This window comes from Pleurodeles waltl, chromosome 12, assembly GCF_031143425.1.
Source record: "Pleurodeles waltl isolate 20211129_DDA chromosome 12, aPleWal1.hap1.20221129, whole genome shotgun sequence".
In the NCBI taxonomy this organism is placed as follows: domain Eukaryota; kingdom Metazoa; phylum Chordata; class Amphibia; order Caudata; family Salamandridae; genus Pleurodeles; species Pleurodeles waltl.
The window spans coordinates 699,760,629-699,781,414 of record NC_090451.1 but is presented as its reverse complement, the minus strand read 5'-3'; the positions used below and the strand labels follow the sequence as shown (position 1 = coordinate 699,781,414).

The 20,786-nt window shown below is 44.5% G+C and overlaps 1 protein-coding gene across 1 annotated transcript in view; it reads left to right on the top strand.

Annotated features, from left to right (window-relative positions):
* The first annotated feature begins 220 nt into the window (after positions 1-220).
* Positions 221-20,786, top strand: part of LOC138266898 (phosphatidylinositol 4,5-bisphosphate 3-kinase catalytic subunit alpha isoform-like) — a 146,995-nt gene continuing 126,429 nt past the window's right edge. The window contains exon 1 of the mRNA XM_069215630.1: positions 221-859. The gene's annotated coding sequence lies outside the window, so the exon portion shown is untranslated. The remainder of the gene's footprint in view (positions 860-20,786) is intronic.

Here is a 20,786-nt window from a genome sequence, read left to right as displayed (position 1 = left end):
AGCACATGTTACTAATCTACTATTTTGCCGTAATACTGCTTTCTGGGGTAGCGTGCTACTCGTAAACAAAGCGCTTCGACGCCTCATCAGGGATGGTAAACCGCTGCCTGCAGAGATTGACTGAATAATTCGGAGTGCGGGACTACAAGACCCAGCATCCTCGGTCCTGTGCCGTCAAAAGCAGAACTAGCTGAAAACCATGACACGGGGCTGTGAGTGTGCGCAAAGGATGTAAACCCCAGCAGCTGGCATGTATTCCCCCGACCCACGCTGGTGTCACACTCCCACCCTCCACTCTTCTGATTAGACAGCTGTGAGAGTGGAGCGGGGCTTCGCTTGGAGGCTGTGAGTGTGAGATGCAGGGGTCCCTGTGACCATGCGCCTACTTCCACTGTCGGTGGGCGCTGTGGGTCCAGGCGCACACCGCGCTCTGTCCCTTTAAAGAGCCGCGCTGCTCCTCAGTCTGGAAATGTAGCTTTTCCTTCCTGTCCACCCTTCCCAGCATCGGTACGAGCCCCGCAGCAGCCATCCGTCCATCCCCTCCCCTCCTCCCGGCTCAGCCTGGAGGGAAGGGAAGGATCCCGGCGGAAGGAAGCCCGGCCGAACCCCCTTCCCATGCCTGCCCCTGGCCCCCCAACACTGAACCAGGCGGAGCGGGCGTCCTCCCTCCCCATGCTCGGCCACCCAGGGCAGGGACGGAGAAGGGGGAGCAGGAGAACAGCTGCAGCCCTTCCCTGGCTCCTTGGCACAAAGCTCCCTGGCCTGGTTCTGCTTGGCCAGGTTGGACGCGCGCGGCTTCGCCCACCCCCCACTCGCCAGATCACGACCACCACCTAGTCACACCGACAGCTGATCTCATGTGAGTACCGACAGGGCCCCCTCCACCCCTTCTACAGCCCTCTGTGGATTACTGTTCTGGTATTGTATATATCTGTAAGCGCTAACAGCCTCCAAGTGCATCCGAGGCCTTTACAAGAGAAAGAATGTACGGGTCGGAATCCTAAAATTAACAGATAAGAGAAGCGAGAGAGCGCACAGACACAGCATATATGTTTACTTCCCTGCTGCTACTCTTAGCAAGACCCGACTGAGTTGTCAAACCCTTTTCTTCTGCACCAGAGGTGCCCCTGAAGACAAATGCACTTTCAGGACGCCGCATCCCATGGACTGGCACGAGATGGCAGCTCAGGTGAGTGCCCGCCCTGGTGAGGGATACCTGGCCCAGGACACGAAAGAGGCCAAATCACCCAGGTTACGGTTTCATCAGATCATGGTCGCCTCCCTTTTTCGCTCCTCATCTTCTACTGGAATGTTAGTTTGCACTGGAGAAACACCGGGTGAGTCACTTGCCAGTGAGAAAAAATGACAGTAATTTTAAAACGGAACACATTTCTGGAAACTCGCAGGTTTTGGAACTGCCTTTTCGAAGCCGCAGCTATTTTCAGTGCAAACTGGAAGGGTGGTCAGTATTAGTTAATGCCTTGTTAAAATATGTTATCGTGCTAAATGCTCATTAATGCCCCGGTGGGGCATGTTATCGTATCTTCGGTTTCTTAATGCCCTGTGCCCTATTAGGCCTTCGATGAATAGCCCTTTGTCTTTTAAACTTCTTCTCCCGTTAATGCCACCGTGGACTAACTGTGTAAGGGGGGTTCTTTAGAGCGCTGCGGGAAGATTTGGCGCCACGTATGAGGTGTGTTTCTACGCTATATTTACTTATAGGTGGTAATCTATCTGGCGCATACTGCCCCGCTAAGCAGTTAAGAATACCCTAGTACAAATTTGCAGTGCTTAATGTCATGTTTATATAATTACATTAAAGGGTACTGTACTGTTAATGCCCCGGGCGAAATACTTCATTATTGCCCTGGTAGAAAAGCCTCGTTATCCGGTTCATTGACTGCTGGTGATGCAGTTAAACAGCTGTACTAATGGGTTTTCTTTTCATGCCCCAGGTGAAATACTGCATTATTAACCTAGTAGAAAAGCCTCGTTTCTGTGTGTTAATGCCCCAGTTAGATAGCTGTGTTCACATGTTTCTTTCTCCACACGCAGAGGTGCGCCTCCTTCCTTCACCCGCTGTTTGGTTTCTCAAAAATATGAATGGATGAGTTTTCATCATTACTAGATTAGTTCCTTTCACTGGTCCCGGATGGTGGGATTTGCCTCAGCACGGCAATAAACAAGGAAGGTCTGCATGGTTCTCCTTTCCCCAGAGGTGAAAGCCTAGCAAGACGCAGGATAGATGCACCGGTGATATCTATAGTAATTTGTTGCATTGTGTGGTGAGTATCTCTTTTTTTACCCCAATAGCTTGGAGTAATCATTTATAGACGTGAATGTGTACTTTGGGTCTTTGGTTCCTTCCTACGTTTTCCACCTCAATATCTATTTTCTTGCCATCTTTCAGGGGTCTCCGTGTCGGATTTAGTCCATTTAAACTCATCCCTGCAAACCCTTCCTCAAACTAACCCTTTCATGCAATACTTTTTTTTTCTCCTGAAAACGATTACCACATTATTTTGCAGCCAAGAAACAAACATTGCAATTGTAGACAATTTGACCAAGCCATTGATAACTTATCCAAGATACAAACTTAATAAATGAAACAAAAAACATTGCTGCGTTTCACTTTTTAAACATGTACTCACATATTTATCAAATCAGTGGGCAACAAACTGTGTTAATTAATTTCACATCACCATGAAACAATTTTCCTAACCAGACTAATATATAGATTATTTGCTGCCTGAGCCAAATAGTATCCGAGGCACTACCAAACTCAATGACGTCTAGCAATGAAATTACTTAAAGGCAGGCAGACAGCTTGAATATATAGTCAAAACCACAAGGCCACAACTACCAATGTTGTTGATGCTCTTTTACAAAAAACAAAGAAATAGTAGTAGAGCCTTCCCAAGCCCTCTCCAGGATATTACTGTTTATTTCCTTTTTTATGGTTCCATAATCCGATATGGATGCCAGTCAAGTGACAACTGCTACTTCCTGTTTTCTGTCCTCCTCTGTAACATATGGCTTAAACCTTTTGTAGCTGTATTACACTGAAGGCGTAGTATTTGTTGGCATGCCTATTGCCCCTTCTGTAATTAGTCTGGGTCCTATGTTTTTTTCTCCTTTTGAAATTCTGATCTTGGTCGCTGGTACCCAGGTTCGCGCTGGCACAGAAAATAGACCCTGGTACCGCAATTAAAGTGGGCCCCGTTAGTGAATCAGCTTGATTTAAAAAAAAAAAATGGCCCATGTTTGCAAATTGTCAGTTTTAACCTTGTAAAGACATACTGTAGAGTTGCTTTTCAAGGTATGGAGGGCTCCATGGATTTGAGCTTGCAGTGAAATTAACAGTAAAAAACCTACCCACCAGTCCATAAAACAAGCCCAAAAAGTTCTTTGAGATCTGCTTGATTGCCCTTTAGGCCAATCTGACCCTGCTGGCACCTTTTAGCTGTGGTGTTGTGCTGCCTGGTGCTAGTCGTCTAGAGTGGTATTTTATGGAAGGACTTTGATTCGCCTGGACTAACCAGCTCCTGGAGGCTTATATGCTACTGGCTTTATCTCCAGAACTGTGAGCCTACTTTCAGATACCTGCTTTCTGCACTGGTAATTATAGTTTAGTTGTACTATGGTTTCAGGGACGTCGCCCTTACCTCAGGCAAATGAAGAGCTGGACTAACATCCCTCCCCCATCCCATTGCCTCCAGCTTTAAACAAATACTTACCTTTTTATAAATGTTTTCCCCTCTGCCTAAAACAAGTCAGCAAGACTCTAATATACAGCCTGTGCATCAACTTCCTCTAAAAGCAATTTCAGTTTTGTTTTCCCTGCAGGCCTTTAGTGAATCAACATTTTAAACAGTGCATAATGTTCAAGAGTGCAGGAAATGGTGATAAAATTGGTGGGCTGAAAAGAAGAAAAAGTGAAAACGATTAATAAAAAAGCAGATTGGGAAAGTTTGATTAGCTGAAGAAGGTGGGGGAAGAACGGGTGTACTCAATGTTGAAAAATAATTTATTTCCTTAGCCACTTGATTTTCACTGTAAGATAATTACTCCAGTTTTGTAACTTTCATAAATTCACATGCTTGAATCATTCCCTGTCATCGAGATAGGAGTCCCTGGTACCTTTAATTAAGTAGTACTAACATAGGTTAAACCTAAAGGCCCTTAGGCCTCTAAGTTTAGCACTCTATTGGAGTCATTTTAAGAAAAAAAGGACCAAACTTAAGGGCCCACCAATCAGGCGCCACCACCCTCTAGAACCTTGCTGAAAGAAGCTCCAGTTCCTCAGATTTTCTACGGCACGTCGTGCTAGGAAGTCTCCTCAGAGCTCTGCTCTGCTCTTCTCTATTTTGGAATACCCAGAAAGTTATACTCTTCACAACTAATTCTGACTGATGGCTGATAAGGCCTCCACCATGTCTAACAAGAAGAAGGGCTTATTCAGATCCTGCAAGACCTTTGGAAAAAAGAAGTTACACTCTGAAGACCCTCACCAGAATTGCATCTTGCCTGGCATGTTACACCCATATTTCACTGTATATATGTTGTTTTAGTGTATGTGTCACTGGGACTCTGCCAGCCAGGGGCCCAGTGTTCATAAGTGTGCCTGTATGTGTTCCCTGTGTGATGACTAACTGTCTCACTGAGGCTCTGCTAACCAGAACCTCAGTGGTTATGCTCTCTCTGCTTTCCAAATTGTCACTAACAGGCTAGTGACCAATTTCACCAATTCACATTGGCATACTGGAACACCCTTATAATTCCCTAGTATATGGTACTGAGGTACCCAGGGTATTGGGGTTCCAGGAGATCCCTATGGGCTGCAGCATTTCTTTTGCCACCCATAGAGAGCTCTGACAATTCTTACACAGGCCTGCCACTGCAGCCTGAGTGAAATCATGTCCACGTTATTTCACAGCCATTTACCACTGCACTTAAGTAACTTATAAGTCACCTATATGTCTAACCTTCACCTGGTGAAGGTTGGGTGCTAAGTTACTTAGTGTGTGGGCACCCTGGCACTAGCCAAGGTGCCCCCACATTGTTCAGGGCAAATTCCCCAGACTTTGTGAGTGCGGGGACACCATTTCACGTGTGCACTATACATAGGTCACTACCTATGTATAGCGTCACAATGGTAACTCCGAACATGGCCATGTAACATGTCTAAGATCATGGAATTGTCACCCCAATGCCATTCTGGCATTGGGGAGACAGTTCCATGATCCCCCGAGTCTCTAGCACAGACCCGGGTACTGCCAAACTGCCTTTCCCGGGGTTTCACTGCAGCTGCTGCTGCTGCCAATCCCTCAGACAGGTTTCTGCCCTCCTGGGGTCCAGCCAGGCCTGGCCCAGGAAGGCAGAACAAAGGACTTCCTCAGAGAGAGGGTGTTACACCCTCTCCCTTTGGAAAAAGGTGTCAGGGCTGGGGTGGAGTAGCCTCCCCCAGCCTCTGGAAATGCTTTGATGGGCACAGATGGTGCCCATCTCTGCATAAGCCAGTCTACACCGGTTCAGGGATCCCCCAGCCCTGCTCTGGCGCGAAACTGGACAAAGGAAAGGGGAGTGACTACTCCCCGTACCTGCACCTCCCAGGGGAGGTGCCCAGAGCTCCTCCAGCGTGCCCCAGACCTCTGCCATCTTGGATTCAGATGTGCGCTGGCACACTGGACTGCTCTGAGTGGCCAGGGCTAGCAGGTGACGTCAGAGACTCCTTCTGATAGGCTCTTACCTGTGTTACTAGCCTATCCTCCTTCCTAGGTAGCCAAACCTCCTTTTCTGGCTAATTAGGGTCTCTGCTTTGGGGAATTCTTCAGATAACGAATGTAAGAGCTCACCAGAGTTCCTCTGCACTTCTCTCTTGACCTTCTGCCAAAGGATCTCCCGCTGACTGCTCAGGCCGCCTGCAAAACCGCAACAAAGTAGCAAAGATGACTACTGCAACATTGTATCGCTGATCCTGCCGCCTTCTCGACTGTTTCCTGGTGGTGCATGCTCTGGGGGTAGCCTGCCTCCTCTCTGCACCAGGAGCTCTGAAGAAATCTCCCGTGGGACGACGGAATCCTCCCCCTGCAACCGCAGGCAACAAAAGACTGCATCACCGGCCCTCTGGGTCCCCTCTCAGCATGACGAACGTGGTCCCTGGAACTCAGCAACTCTGTCCAAGTGACTCCCACAGTCCAGTGACTCTTCAGTCCAAGTTTGGTGGAGGTAAGTCCTTGCCTCCCCACGCTAGACTGCATTGCTGGGTACCGCGTGATTTGCAGCTGCTCCGGCTCCTGTGCACTCTTCGAGGATTTCCTTTGTGCACATCCAAGCCTGGGTCCAGACACTCTAACCTGCAGTGCACAACCTTCTGAGTTGTCCTCCGACGTCGTGGGACTCCCTTTTCTGACTTCAGGTGGACTCTGGTTCACTCCTCTTCCAATTGCCTGTTCCGGTACTTCTGCGGGTGCTGCCTGCTTCTGTGAGGGCTCCCTGACTTGCTGGGCGCCCCCTCTGTCTCCTCATCCAAGTGGCGACATCCTGGTCCCTCCTGGGCCATAGCAGCACCCAAAAACCCTAACCGCGACCCTTACAGCTAGCAAGGCTTGTTGGGGGTCTTTCTGCGTGGGAACACCTCTGCAAGCTTCTTCATGACATGGGACATCCATCCTCCAAAGGGGAAGTTTCTAGCACTCTTCGTTCTTGCAGAATCCACAGCTTCTACCATCCGGTGGCAGCTTCTTTGCACCCTCAGCTGGCATTTCCTGGGCATCTGCCCACTCTCGACTTTGTCGCGACTCTTGGACTTGGTCCCCTAGTTCCACAGGTACTCTCGTCCGGAAATCCACTTTGGTTGCATTGCTGGTGTTGGTCTTCCTTGCAGAATTCCCCTATCACGACTTCTGTGCTCTCTGGGGAATATAGGGGCACTTTACACCTACTTTTCAGGGTCTTGGGGTGGGCTATTTTTCTAACCCTCACTGTTTTCTTACAGTCCCAGTGACCCTCTACAAGCTCACATAGGTTTGGGGTCCATTCGTGGTTCGCATTCCACTTTTGGAGTATATGGTTTGTGTTGCCCCTATACCTATGTGCTCCTATTGCAATCTACTGTAACTGTACACTGCTTGCATTACTTCCTTTTGCTATTACTGCATATTTTTGGTATTGTGTACATATATCTTGTGTATATTTGGCATCCTCATACTGAGGGTACTCACTGAGATACTTTTGGCATATTGTCATAAAAATAAAGTACCTTTATTTTTTAGTATATCTGTGTATTGTGTTTTCTTATGATATTGTGCATATGACACCAGTGGTATAGTAGGAGCTTTGCATGTCTCCTAGTTCAGCCTAAGCTGCTCTGCTATAGCTACCTTCTATCAGCCTAAGCTGCTAGAAACACCTCTTCTACACTAATAAGGGATAACTGGACCTGGTACAGAGTGTAAGTACCCCTTGGTACCCACTACAAGCCAGGCCAGCCTCCTACACTGCCGTTAACCAGACCACTCTGCCAAGGACTGCAAGGTATGTCGTACCTTCTCCTCTAAAACCCTGAAGGATAGAGAAGGCAGATTGCTGATATGGCTGCAAAAACATAAATCTAAAGATAATCCAGTCTCTGATTCAGAGAGCGATGATTCCTACACATCTTCCAGGAGATCACATAAAAGAGCAAGATCTCCTTACTCAAGGTCTTCCTCAGAGCAGCCAAGAAAGGCCTACAAAAAGACCACATCAGGGTTTTACAAAGGCCGCAGCCCTTCTTTATCTTCTCACAAATTCTCGGCAAGGAGGAAGGAGGACATTTCAGCAGTTCAGAAAGGGCTAAAAATCATCTTCTGTGCCTCCTTCTAAGTCAGCTGAGTCGTTTGAGACTTTCCTCTGCTCCTACAGTCAACAGACCACTTGTCAAATCCCCACAGTCGCCGACATCCTCGGCAACGACAGCAACAACGAGATCTGTTCCATTGTCGATGATGTATTCTGTAATAATACCGACAATGGCCCCTCCAACGACGACGTCATCATTGTCAGTGAAGACCTATACTCCTTCATGGTCTACGACGGTAACCATGGTTTCTGCATTACCGTCTTCATCGACGATGACCCTGTTGATGGTAGCTTCCACCACGAAACCGTTGACGGTTAAAATATCTTTAAAATCTGCAGCAACGAAGGCAGCATCGACGAGTGCTCCTGTCACGCCGCCTATGAAGGCATCTACGACACAGTTGATGAGCTCTCCACAACACCGTCAACTAGGGAAAAAGTTCATAACATACAGGACACCACAAAAATTACACCGGAGCATACTTCTCCTAGTAAAAAAAAACCTTTAATACCAGTGCACCTCTTGGAGGGTGACGACGAATCTGTTGATGAGGGTCCATTTGGAACAGCACACAGTCCCTCACAGTTGAATGTAAAGTACCAGGAGGACGATGATGATAGCGAAGCTTATGACCAACAATACTATGCAAGTGATCAAGCATATCAAGAGGATTTTTATATGCCAAACATTTTAATATCTGACTTGCGAGCAATTCTAACTGATTATAGTAGGCGCTTTCCTGCTACAGAAGAGGTGCAACCTCTCCAATCTCCAATTTTTCGGGTAGGCACCCCGCATCGGAGGCCGACCACTCTACCATTGACAAATGTGGCCACACCTGATATGACCCTCCCACATGAGACTGATATATCGGAAGGAGAACAAGAGAAAGGTGAGCTCCTCAACAACCTTTCGGAGTGGGACGAATATATTATCCCAGCTCCACCTTCTCCTTCACCTTGAAAGGTAGCTTAACCTCCAGAGGACATCGGAGGATTCCATAATCTTTTGGAAAAGGCTGCTAAGCATTTTGCACTTCCCATGCCATCCAAGAAAACTGATTGCTTTCTCTGTGACTTTAAGGAGCCATCCCAAAAATCAGTATGCTCCATGCCACTAGTCAGTTACATATGGGAGGAAGGTTTGAAAGTCATGCAAAACCCAGCGACGGTCATAGCAGTGCTTCCACGCCTGGATAAAAAGTACAAAGCACCTGAAGATGCCCCAGCATGCTTGGCTGGTCACCCTCACCCAGATTCGATGGTAACACAAACAGCCCAGAGAAGATCCAAAAATCCTTCTACGCCATGGGTACTCGCAAACATTTTCACAGGGGCCGCAGAGTTTGGTCTTTTTATGTGACTGAGGGCTGCACTGATGGCAGTTGGGGGTTGGTAGTAAAGTGGGTGTAAGGGACGCAAAGTTATACTTCTAGTGTTTGAATAGCACAACGTGAAACCATAAACTTGGGAATAATCACAGCTTCTCCACTTAACCAAACTGTCTGATCCTAAGCAAATGTCTTATTTCACTTTCCCTGCTTTTTTTGCCGTTATCACATATGAGGACCTCGCATGACTTTAGGATGTGTGCTTCACAAAACCTTTTTGTGTTTGATGTAATAAACTATAATGTTTTTGTATAATTGAAACCTAGGCCACCGAAAGAGTGCACATAGCTGACTTGCCTCTTAGCTCACCAAAGGCATTGTTGTCGGGGTGGGAGATGGGGGAGTGAATGTTTCTAAATTGTGGTTAGAAAATTATCACTATGAAAAAATATATTTCTTCAATGCACTGATATAATCTGGTGTACTAAGGTGAAGTTTCTGCGTGTTAATGAAGTACACTTTTTGAATTTTGAGCAGAATTGTTTGTGCTTTTACATTTTTGCTTCAAATATGTCTTTAAAAATGAAGGTGTTTCTGATGTTACATTGTACAGAACCCCTCTCTTATCTCTTTTCTTTACCTTCAACTCACCTTAAATAAATGCTTGCCTGTTTATTTACATTTTTTTAATGTTCGTGCCGAGTCTAGTTAAGAGCAGCCCAGTGCTGCTGGGCCGCATGTAACGGTCAGGAGGGCCACCTGCGCCCCCCGAGCCGTACTATGAGTATCACTGTTCTATGCCAATTTCCGCACCTCCGGATAAGGAAGGTAGACGATTGGACAATATATGCAAATGATTTTCCGCAATGTCCTGTCTTAACTGTAAGAGCGGCTAACTCCCTTACAGTGTTAGCCAGATATGACTGGCAATTATGGACTGACATCGCCCCATATGTTGATCAACTGCCGGAGGACGTTAAAGCAGAAGCTAAAAAGATACTACATGAGGGCAGAGATAATGGACTGTGCGATGGACATAGCCACTACTGAGTCTCGTCAGCTTGCAGGAGCTGCTGTCCTCAGAAGGCAAGGTTGGTTGAAGGCCACATAATTTTGTCCGGAAGTACAGCATAAAATACTAGACCTTCCATTTGATGGTCAAGCGCTTTTTGGCAAAATTAATGACGAGGCATTACAGTCGATAAAATCCGATACAGAGACGGCAAAATCTTTGGGAACACTGCAGTTTTGAAAGTCTTCCTTTCATGCCACAAGAGGATGTGGAATGCCTTCATATAGGGGAAGCTACCAGCAGTTTAGATATCTGTCGTTCGCATCCACCACCCAACAGTTTCACCAGCAATACTCCCAAAGCCCACCTCCGCAAGTGCTTACAATAGGTCTACCATCAGAGGACGTTAAGCTCGTCCAACTAAAGACTCTGCTCTCAGAGCATGATGTATCCAGGGCTCTGGCTACCAGCAAACATCTACTACCAAATCTAGGTGGAAAAATCTCATTTCTCCAGCAATGGCAAAACATCACATCGGACCAGTGGATCTTACAACTAGTAAAGTGTGGACACACACTGGAATTGCTCCAAATACCTCATTCAAATCCTCCTCACAAGACTTCCCCAAAGTATCTGCACCACCTCAGGAGAGAGCTCAGCAAAATGCTCCCCAAGGGCGCCACCGTCACAGCAAGGGAAAGGATTTTACTCCAGATTCATCCTCATTCGCAAAAAAAAAATGGAAGGACTGGAGACTGATCCTCAATCTCAGAGAATTAAACACCTATTTGAAAAAACAATTGTCCCGCATGATAACTCTACAGGATGTCCTTCTCTGATTGGACCAGAGAGACTTTATGTCTACCCTAGACCTGAAGAATGCATATTTCCAAATATCAATTTATCCAGCCCACAGATAGTACCTATGATTTATGGTAGTCAGAAGCCACTTTCAGTTTCGAGTTCTCTCATTTGGCCTAAAATCAGATCCCAGGATATTCACAACGTGCCTGGCTCCTATTTCAGCCTTTCTCAGAAGAAGAAAACATCCAGTATTCCCATACTTAGACTGGCTGATAAAAGCAAACTCCTTCTCAGCAGCACGCAGGTCAACAAGAAAGTGCTTTGCCTTACTCAACAGCTTAGGTCTAACTATAAATTGGGAGAAATCCAAGCCACAGTGATCATGCACAATAACTTTTAGGGGCAAACCTGAACACTCAATCCAGCATTGCTTGCCCTACTGTAGAAAGACAACAAAGACTGCTATCTCTGGCAAAGGCAGTGCAAAGAAAAGAATCCACTTCAATACACCCTTATAAATAGTTATTTGGGAGGATGTCTTCATGCATCCCTCTAGTTCCATTCTGCAGACTCAAAATAGGCCCTCTCCAAGAACATCTCAGTGTGCAATGGCTCCAGGTCTCATGAAGCTTCGAAGATAACATAAAGATCACTCCGGCCATCACCAAGGCTCTGGTATGGTGGTCTCAGAAACATCGTCTTTCCATTGGCCTATAATTTCTTCGTTGCCCAGTCCCATGGGTTATCACCACAGATGCCTCATTAGAGGGTTGTGGAGCATTTTTGCAGGACCTGCAGATAAGTGGCAAATGGCCACCATTGTTTCAAACAATGCACATCAATCTTCTAGAACTAAAAGCAGTTTGCTTAGCCTTGCAGGCGGTCTTCCCAAAGATAGACGATCCAGACGTGGTGGTAAGAACAGACAATACCACTACAATGCACTACATCAACAAACAGGGGGTCACAAGATCCCTTCCTCTCTCCAAGGAAGCTCAGGTGATATGGAACTGGACCATGCAGCATGGAATACTCATAACAGCAGTTCATTTTCCAGGCATTCAGAACAAGATAGACTCGCTCAGCAGACTAAAATCAGTCTGTCATGAATGGGAACTGGACCAGTCTACAGTCAACCATATATTTTCCTAGTGGGGAACACCCAACCTCAACCTCTTCGCCAGCCGGTCAAACACTAAATGCCAACACTACGCAAGCTGGCATCACCAACGGGGATCATGGGGGGAATGTGCTTTCCATAGCATGGTCAGGAATCTTTACCTACGCTTTTCCGCCCATTCCCTAGATCTCGAAGGTCCTAACCAAAATGAAGAGGGAACCATACACACTGATACTATTAGCCCCATATTGGTCTCACCAGCATTGTTTCACAGAGCTTCTTGTCCTGTCAGTGAAGCCTTGCATCCCACTGAAAATATCTCTGTATCTGCTGACGATGAACAACAGACGAGTCTTGCAAGTGAATCCTCAATCAATGCAGTTGTCACTATGGCTCCTGAGCACCTTGAGTCTGCACATCTAAACATTTCACAGGAGTGCAGAGATGTACTGTCAAGGGCCAGAGCAATTAGCACCAACAAAACTTATTCATGTAAATGGAAGAGATTTTGTTTGTGGTGCCAACAGCCACAGATTTATCCTATTTCTCATCACCGCAACAAATATTGCCTTATTTGCTGCATTTGGTGCACTCAGGCCTCGCCCAGTCCTCCATAAGGGTTCACCTGGCAGCGATTGCGTCTTATAGACCGTCAGGTTCTTCACCATAGTTATGGTCCTCCATATTGATTAAACGATTTCTGAAAGGGCTCTTCAGAGTTTTTCCACTCTTCAGACCTCCTCCTCTCTCCTGGAATCTAAACCTTGTTCTTGCGCAACTCGTGAAGCAACCATTTGAACTAATCCATAGAGCTTGTACGATATTTATTTCCCTGGAAGATGGCTTTCCTTATTGCTCTAACATCGGCCAGGCAAGTCAGTGAGATACAAGCACTATCTATACAAGATCCCTTTTTACAAATCAAACAAGATAAAATAATCTTGCGCACAAACCCGCGTTTCATACCAAAAGTCCCCTCAGACTTCCATTTAAATAAGCCCTTAATCTTGAAAAAAAAATTCCAAATCCTCCAACTCCAGCGGAGAAGGCTCTACACTCTTATATTAAAAGATGCATTAAATTCTATCTGTACAGGACCAAAGCATTTCGCAAAACCAGCCAACTATTTGTGGCTTTCAGTGCACCCAGACGGGGTCAGCTGCTTTGCAAACAGAGCATCGCAAGACGAATTTCTTCAGCAATCCAATTTTTCCATCAAGCAGCGGGCAAGCCACTGCAAACCTCTGTTCGTGCTCATTTAGCACATGCAGTATCCTCATCCATAGCACTGTTTGCAGGTGTACTGCTCCAGGACATTTGTAGGGCAGCAACTTGGAAAAGCTGCCATACATTTACCAGACATTACTACTTGGATGCATTGTCTCAAGGAGAAGTAGTGATGGGCCAGGCTGTCCTAAGAAATCTTTTTCAGTAAAGTGAGCTATATCTCTCATCCCACGATCCTCAATTCAGATCTGAACATTGTCTGTTAAAAAAAAAAAAAGGCTTTTAAATGATTTGTAAACTCTATTAAAAAGTCTAATATCAAATGTTTAGAATTGTAAGTTATGTATATGTGTATTTAGACATGCAGTGAGTTTATGTATGGAAAAGAGATGCACGTTCTACAATGTCCATCAACACTGCTTACTACTCTGATTCAAGCATGTGACTATGAAAGTTCCAATAATGGAGTAAGAAAATTAGTTACTTACCTGTAACTTTAGTTCTCCAGTATTGGAATCTTTCATAGATTCACATACGACCCGCCCGCCTCCCGGGAGAAGCTCACCATCACCTCTTTTATCGCTTATATCCTCTATGCACTTGTGCTTAGAAAGTCTGAGGAAATGGAGCGTCTCTCAGGAAGGTTCTAGAGGGTGGTGTCGCCTGATAGTGGTGTTGCCTGATGGTGGGGCCTTAAGTTTGGTCCTTTTTTTCTTAAAATGACTGATAGAGCGCTAAACTGACAGGCCTAAGGGCCTTTAGGTTTAACCTATGTTAGTACTACTTAATTAAAGGTACCAGGGACTCCCATCCCGATGACGGGGAATGATTCAAGCATGTGAATCTATGAAAGATTCCAATACTGGAGAATTAAAGTTACAGGTAAGTAACTCATTTTCTTCCCTGATCCCCAGGCTTGTTAATAGAAAGTATGAAAAACGCACTAACACTTCATTTGAACTTGGTAGAAGGGCTGTCCATGAGGGTAGCACCACCATATAGGCAGAGACATGAATGCCAACAATCAGATTGTCTCCTTGTTAGGTCTTGCCTACAAACTTCATTTAGCTGTTGTCAAATACTTATTGCAGACAATTTTGAACCTTGCAATAGGCTTTGGGACAGCCTATTGCTTACCATTGGCTAATTTTCTTGTCAGTCTCATTTGCTTGCTCCCTATTTAATTGATCTTCCACCTCTTCTTGTGCATAGATCATCATTTACATGCATGCATCTATCGACCATGCAAGCAAACTCAATTTTGAAGACTTAGAAACACAACTAACACCAACACAGATCTAAACACAATTAATTCTGTTCCAAATCTTTAAGTGGCTACCGGAAGGTTTTGAAATCCTAAAGCCACTCAGAAAAAACTAAACAAGGCAAAAGAAAAACAACATCTTGGAGAAACACAGAACTTAAAAATGTAAAGCAACAAATCAGAAGGCTGCAATGGACCTCGTTCAAAACAAACCGCGTTCAAGATTAACAACAGCTACACAAACGTAACAGAATATACAAATCAATCAAAAAAGCTAAAAAGGTACAACTCATACAGAATTTTGAGTGCTAAATCTGCAACTAAATAATTTTATAAAATTCTCAGTGAGTTTTGAAAATCTAAATGCATGGAAGGAAGTCATCCTGCTACTCAAGATTTAACAAACTAGCAACTCATTACACAATCAAGGCAGACATATTGGACTCCTATTTAAAACAGAAAAGAAACATCAGCACCAAACCCTTTCCTAAAATCCCTTCCAAGCGTAACCAGCCCAGTCAGCCTCTGCACTCCTTCAAACAAATATCACAAGGTGAGTTTATGGATTTGGTCAAAACGAGCAGGCTTTGCAGCTGCCCTTCTGACCCTTGTCCACCACACATCTTCAAGAACATTGTTTTTTCTACTTCTGCTGCCACACCTGTAACAAGAATCAATAATAACTCTTTCCTTTTCCTGAAGACCTGAAAAAGGCATACACATGTCCGGTTTTAAAGAAAACAAGCAGAGACCTGAATGATCCCAACAACTACAGACCAATTACAAATGGACCTTTCCTGGGAAACAGCAGCATTCACCCAGATGTCACAATTCATTGAAGACAACATCATACTTTCAGACTACCAAACTGGATTTTCCCCAGGAAGAAGCACTGAATCAGCGCTCATAGCAATCTGGGATGATCTTAAAAACACAGTCGACTGCAATGGAGTTGCTGCACTACTTCTCCTGGACCCCTAAGCTGCCTTTGATACTGTGCAGGATCGGCCACATGGTGCAATTTGACATTGTCAAATGAAACAAATCTGTTTTCATGAGAACCAGGCAGTGGTGGTAGAATAACAGTTTTGGTAACGTGTATTCCCAGGTCTGGAACCAGTGCTTGGTATGATGGGCAAAACTCATTGATCATAGGTATCTTTTTACAAACCAGATCCCCAACTTTAGGAATCCAGCGTGTGGATGGTGGCAAACCCCCCATTCCCAAGGTGGTGGCATATGCTGATGAATTTACATCACAGGACTGTTGCATTTTCTGTAAAACAATGATATGTTCATTTATGTCAAATGGTATTTCTGTTATCACCACACCGAGGCCATCAAGATCAAGGACATACATAGATATTACAAACAGGACTTCATAAGGGGTACATCCTCCTAAAGACCTTCTGGGCAGATTGTTTAGTGCTCTCTGGCTCAGTACAGGTGATGGAGCCAACTACGACCTGACCCTAATACCCTAACTGTTAAGGATTGCTTTAAATTGTTCCACAATTGAATTTACCTCAGGATGATATGGAGAAAAGTAATGCACCCCAACACATATTATTGCAATGGTGTTCCTGAAGGCCCTGGAGGCAATGGCGTGGCTCTGGTCCACGTGAAATGCTACAATTGCATATGTCCCAATAAAGACTTGCAAATCTTTAATAACCGTTTGAGCGTCAGCCAATCATTGTGGTCATACCCATAGAAATCTAGAACATGAATCAACAATGACAAGTATATTTATATGACCATCTGGTTGTAAGGGACCACAATGGTCCAGATACATAGATTGCAGTTATTTGTAGGAAGTCAAGAGGGTGTCTGCTGTGAGCGTTGAATTGTGGAGCCTTCAATTTGTTGGCAAATGTCACAACTAAGGACATACTGCTTGGTCGGTTTTGTATAGACCAGGCCACCAATAGCGCTTCTGCAAGAGTGAGATGTAGCTGCCACACCAGCATGGGCAAAAGCAACCCCTTCCTGCACTGCGTTGATGAGATCTAATCTCTGGTCTTGGTTGGGAATCATGCGATCACCCACTCCTGGTATTGTTGCGAAGGTAATGTTTTGAGCAGTTAAGTGGTAGGAATATTTTGCAGGATATGCTTTTGGTAAGGGCTCGCCATCCAGCCAAGGCTTTCACAGCAGCCAGTGTTTCATCATCCAACCTCATATGGGAACAAGTAATTATAGCAACAGAATCTGTAGCTACGACAGATTTGGCAGCTTCATCAGCCAATGACACTTTGGTAACCCAATGTATGTACTACATGAGCCCTTGGAGTCTCTGAATCCATTAAGGTGCCAGTACTGTAAGTATTCATTAAAGGACTGGAAACAGTAATATGAATCCCACACAATCAAGGTATAAAGTTCAGGATCTGTGTTTTCCAGTGCAAAAATTAGAGCCTTCAGCTCTGCAAGTTGTGCTGTGCAGTTCTCTAGGGTCTGCATGTAGGTTTGTTGAGGGTGGAATTCACCATTCCTCGTCACTCTACATATGAATGCACAAGCCACTGAGTATTGTTACTGACAGCTGGTTGTGCTGAGCCATCAGTGTAAATGGTGATTTAGTATTAATCAAGAGGCTGAATGTTAGCAGACATGGGGCATTCTAGTGCGTGCTGGAGAAATTCTTGGGCCTGAAGCTTTGGATCAAAAACTTAATAGACATCAGTTGTAGTTTAATTAGGTAGCCCATTGATTCCAAAATGGATGTAATGCTTTTGCGTTCTGTATGCTTGCTTTTGTAACAGCCTCAAGGGCTTGTATCGCTGTAAAAACAACAATGCATTTCCCCTGGGCTAGTGGTCTCTCCTTGATGACCGACATCTGAACAGCAGTCAGTATTTTTTCTGTTGGTGTAAAATGCTGTTTAGTGTTGGAGTACAAGTGTGATTTGTGTGCTATGGGTTCAGCGTTCCCTTCATTGAATGTGACATAGGTGAACCCGTTGGCAGAGGAATTACCCAGCTTACCAAATATGTTGTGTTGTCAAGTGTGTGCAAATGTTTTGCTTTAAGCATGTCAGTCTGCAATTCTCGACGAATTTGTGTGTGTTGTGGTGTCCAGTGTTTGCTTTAGAAGTCTGGACATACTAAATCATAAAGTGGTTTTATGCATTGTGCATATTCTGGAATGTATGTTCTGCCAAAGTTAAAGAAACCCAGCAATGGCAGCAGTTTCTTGATGGCCTTTGGCAGTTGTAATTGTGTACATTTCTCTAGAAATTGAGGAGCCATGCTCTTACCTTCATCTGATAATTTGTATCCTAAGAATAGGACACTTAGAAAAGCAATTTATGTTTTCTTGACGTTGAATTTGTTGCCCTATGCGGTGAATCCCAAAACAATGCGATTCATCCGTCAGATAGGTGTCATGTATATAGGACAATGCCTCAGGATCAGTATCAAGCATCATGATGACACACAGGTTGAAAACAATTCTGGACTGTTCCTATGCCCTTGGGGTAAAGAGCAAAATCTTCTTTGCGAGCCTAGCTCAAGGTAGGCGCTTAAGTCCCGTCTTTCAGGAACTGGATTTTGGCAGGAAAAAACATGGGGAAATGCATAAGGTTGTTTTGTAGTTTCTATTGTTTTTTATTGCTGTGCTATGTGAATTTTGTATGGCAAATGTGCATGTGTGACTATTTAAGGGTCTGTAAATGAAGACTATTATATATGAATGATCCTGCTCTGCTACGGGAAACAGAGGGTTATTCGTAGGAGAGAAACAGGGTTCAATTAATCCCTGGTACTCAAGTTGTGAGAAAATTTCGCTCACTGGTGCTTCAGCCTCATGTTGAATGGGATATTGAGGATGTATCTGTGGAATTGATCTTATCAAAATAGTGTGGTAGGGGGAATGCCTATCCCACACCACATGGTTGTGGTATTGTGCTGGTGCCTGCGCCAAAGCCCAATCTGCAGCATACTCTTCTTTTACTGTGCCTGGCACAAGGACTGCGAAAGAAGGCAAAACTACATCTTCCTCTTGTGGGAGCATGTGGACAAAGTCAGGAGGCCAACCCTCTTCTGCCAATAATATATCATCATTTAGTGTTACCCACAGAAGATTACTTTAATGGTGTACTCTATATCTCCCTCATATTGTATTCTTAATTGTTAGACACTATAGAGGGGGGAGACGTGCCTGTCTGCAGTTTCAACTTCGAGGAAGTCGTAAGTTGCTGTCAGATATAGATCATCTTGAAGATTCTGGCAAATTATCATGACCTCTGCCCATGTGTCTAGCACAGTCACTGCCTATGTCCGGTTCTTCAATAATGTTTTCAATATGCGTGGCACGTTTAGCCGAAATTGCTGCAAACTTTTTCTTTTTGAATTACAGTTTTTGTTGTGAAAGTTTCTCTTATTCGTGGCAGTCTCAGAGGAGCGTTGTGACTCCTTTTTTTGGTTTTGCATACTTATTTCAGTGGTCTAACCGCCCTCCTCTCTCTCACTTTGTTTATTGGGTGAGTCCTGAAAGTAACGAGATGGGTGAGTATCAGTATTCTGATATCTGTTAGAAGTTTCACAATTTCTAAGATCATATCTGTTTTTCTGAGGTCTCTTAATGCAGAGATTCTCCTCTTTGGCTTCTTTTATCTCAATTAGTTTTGTTTTATCTCAGTGTTTTTTTTAAAGCCCTCTTGCACTTGCTTAGTGTTAGCCTTACTAATATTACTTTGTACTTGTGGTTTATTTGGTCTAATTCTCAAGCTATCCCAACCTATACTTCTGTAACTTTCAGAAATAATCTTAGGGAGTTCACGTTCCTGATCTTGTTAGAGGAACATCCCAGAGCCGCTGACAAACTGCCAAAGCTGCTGCTTCCCCTTTAATAGTCCTCGAAATAATTGAGGACACTGTGTCAAAGTTGCACATCCGTTTCATTCCCAAATCCAGAGCAGTGGCTGCCCAGTGTTCACTTTGAATTTGCTTTAAAACGTTCGGAAGATTCACAAGTGTCGGGGTACCACGCCTAGTGGTATATATTGCAGCAAAGACTGAGCTCCAAGTGGCACAGTCTTCCACACAGGGAACCATTCCAAAAGGCAAGCACATTCTGAGACTTCTATGTTTATATTTGGGTCCCAAATGGGGAAACACTGTTTCCAGCTGTTTTTTTTTTTTGTGCAATCCAAAACTGAATTTCCTCCTATTTTGGCAGGTGCTTTTCCCATTATTGAATGGACAGTTTGCAGATTTATCCCTGTTATGGCCAATTGATTTACAGCTGGAGAAGACCTTGCTGGGGCAGTGTTTAAAGTCTGCATTATGAATTGTATTAAGCATCTTTAGATGTCAACATGATTGTTGTATAAAGTACGTATTTCTTCTACTGGCGTATTTCGTACATTAGGATGTAGCCAATGCTGGCCATGTAGGTCCGTCATTGCTTAAGGACTTAACCTAACGTGTTGTATTACATGTAGGAGGGCACCTTTGAACCAGTTTTGTTGTTCTTGATAAGTTAGAGGTATCTCTAAATATTAGTAAGCTCTGTATCGTTGAAGTATATTTGTAACTGTGTATGCATAGAATGTATTTGTATCTGTGTTGACTGTAGGAAAGGTGACCCATGAGTAAAACATTTCTGTTCTGTGTGCCTCTACCATGAACTTAACATCCCTACCCTCATCAGTGATTCCATCAGCAAGTAGAAACTGTGTGACTGGTTGTCTACAGTTTACTGTTATATTTACTGGTCATGCATCCACGATATCAAAAGATAGGGATCAGAGTTGGGAGCACCAAACAGGGGAATGTTTTTAAGGAACAAGCTTGAACAACATGCAGCCTAAGATTTAGCTGTGGAGGATATTTCCTTAACACCACAGATGTCTCCTAATAAAGGTAATTATGGTACTTTTAGCATGGAGGAGAAAAATACTCTGGAAATCTGTTAAATTAGCACCTGACAAAACGTTGGTGGTGCCATGTCGTAGGACTCCTGCCATGGGGTAAGACTGCTTGGTTAAGGCACCACAGATTGTGGGTGACTGAGATAGTCCTACACCGACCGGAAGCTGTTAGCCTGACTTTGCCAGCTAGCTAGCAGCGCCTCACCCAAACCTAGAACGTAAAGGTGATTTGTGGCAGCCTAGAAACATGGCACTCTGACTCCTCAGGTAAGTCGTTGTTGACAGATCATACCCTTTTCTATCAATTACAC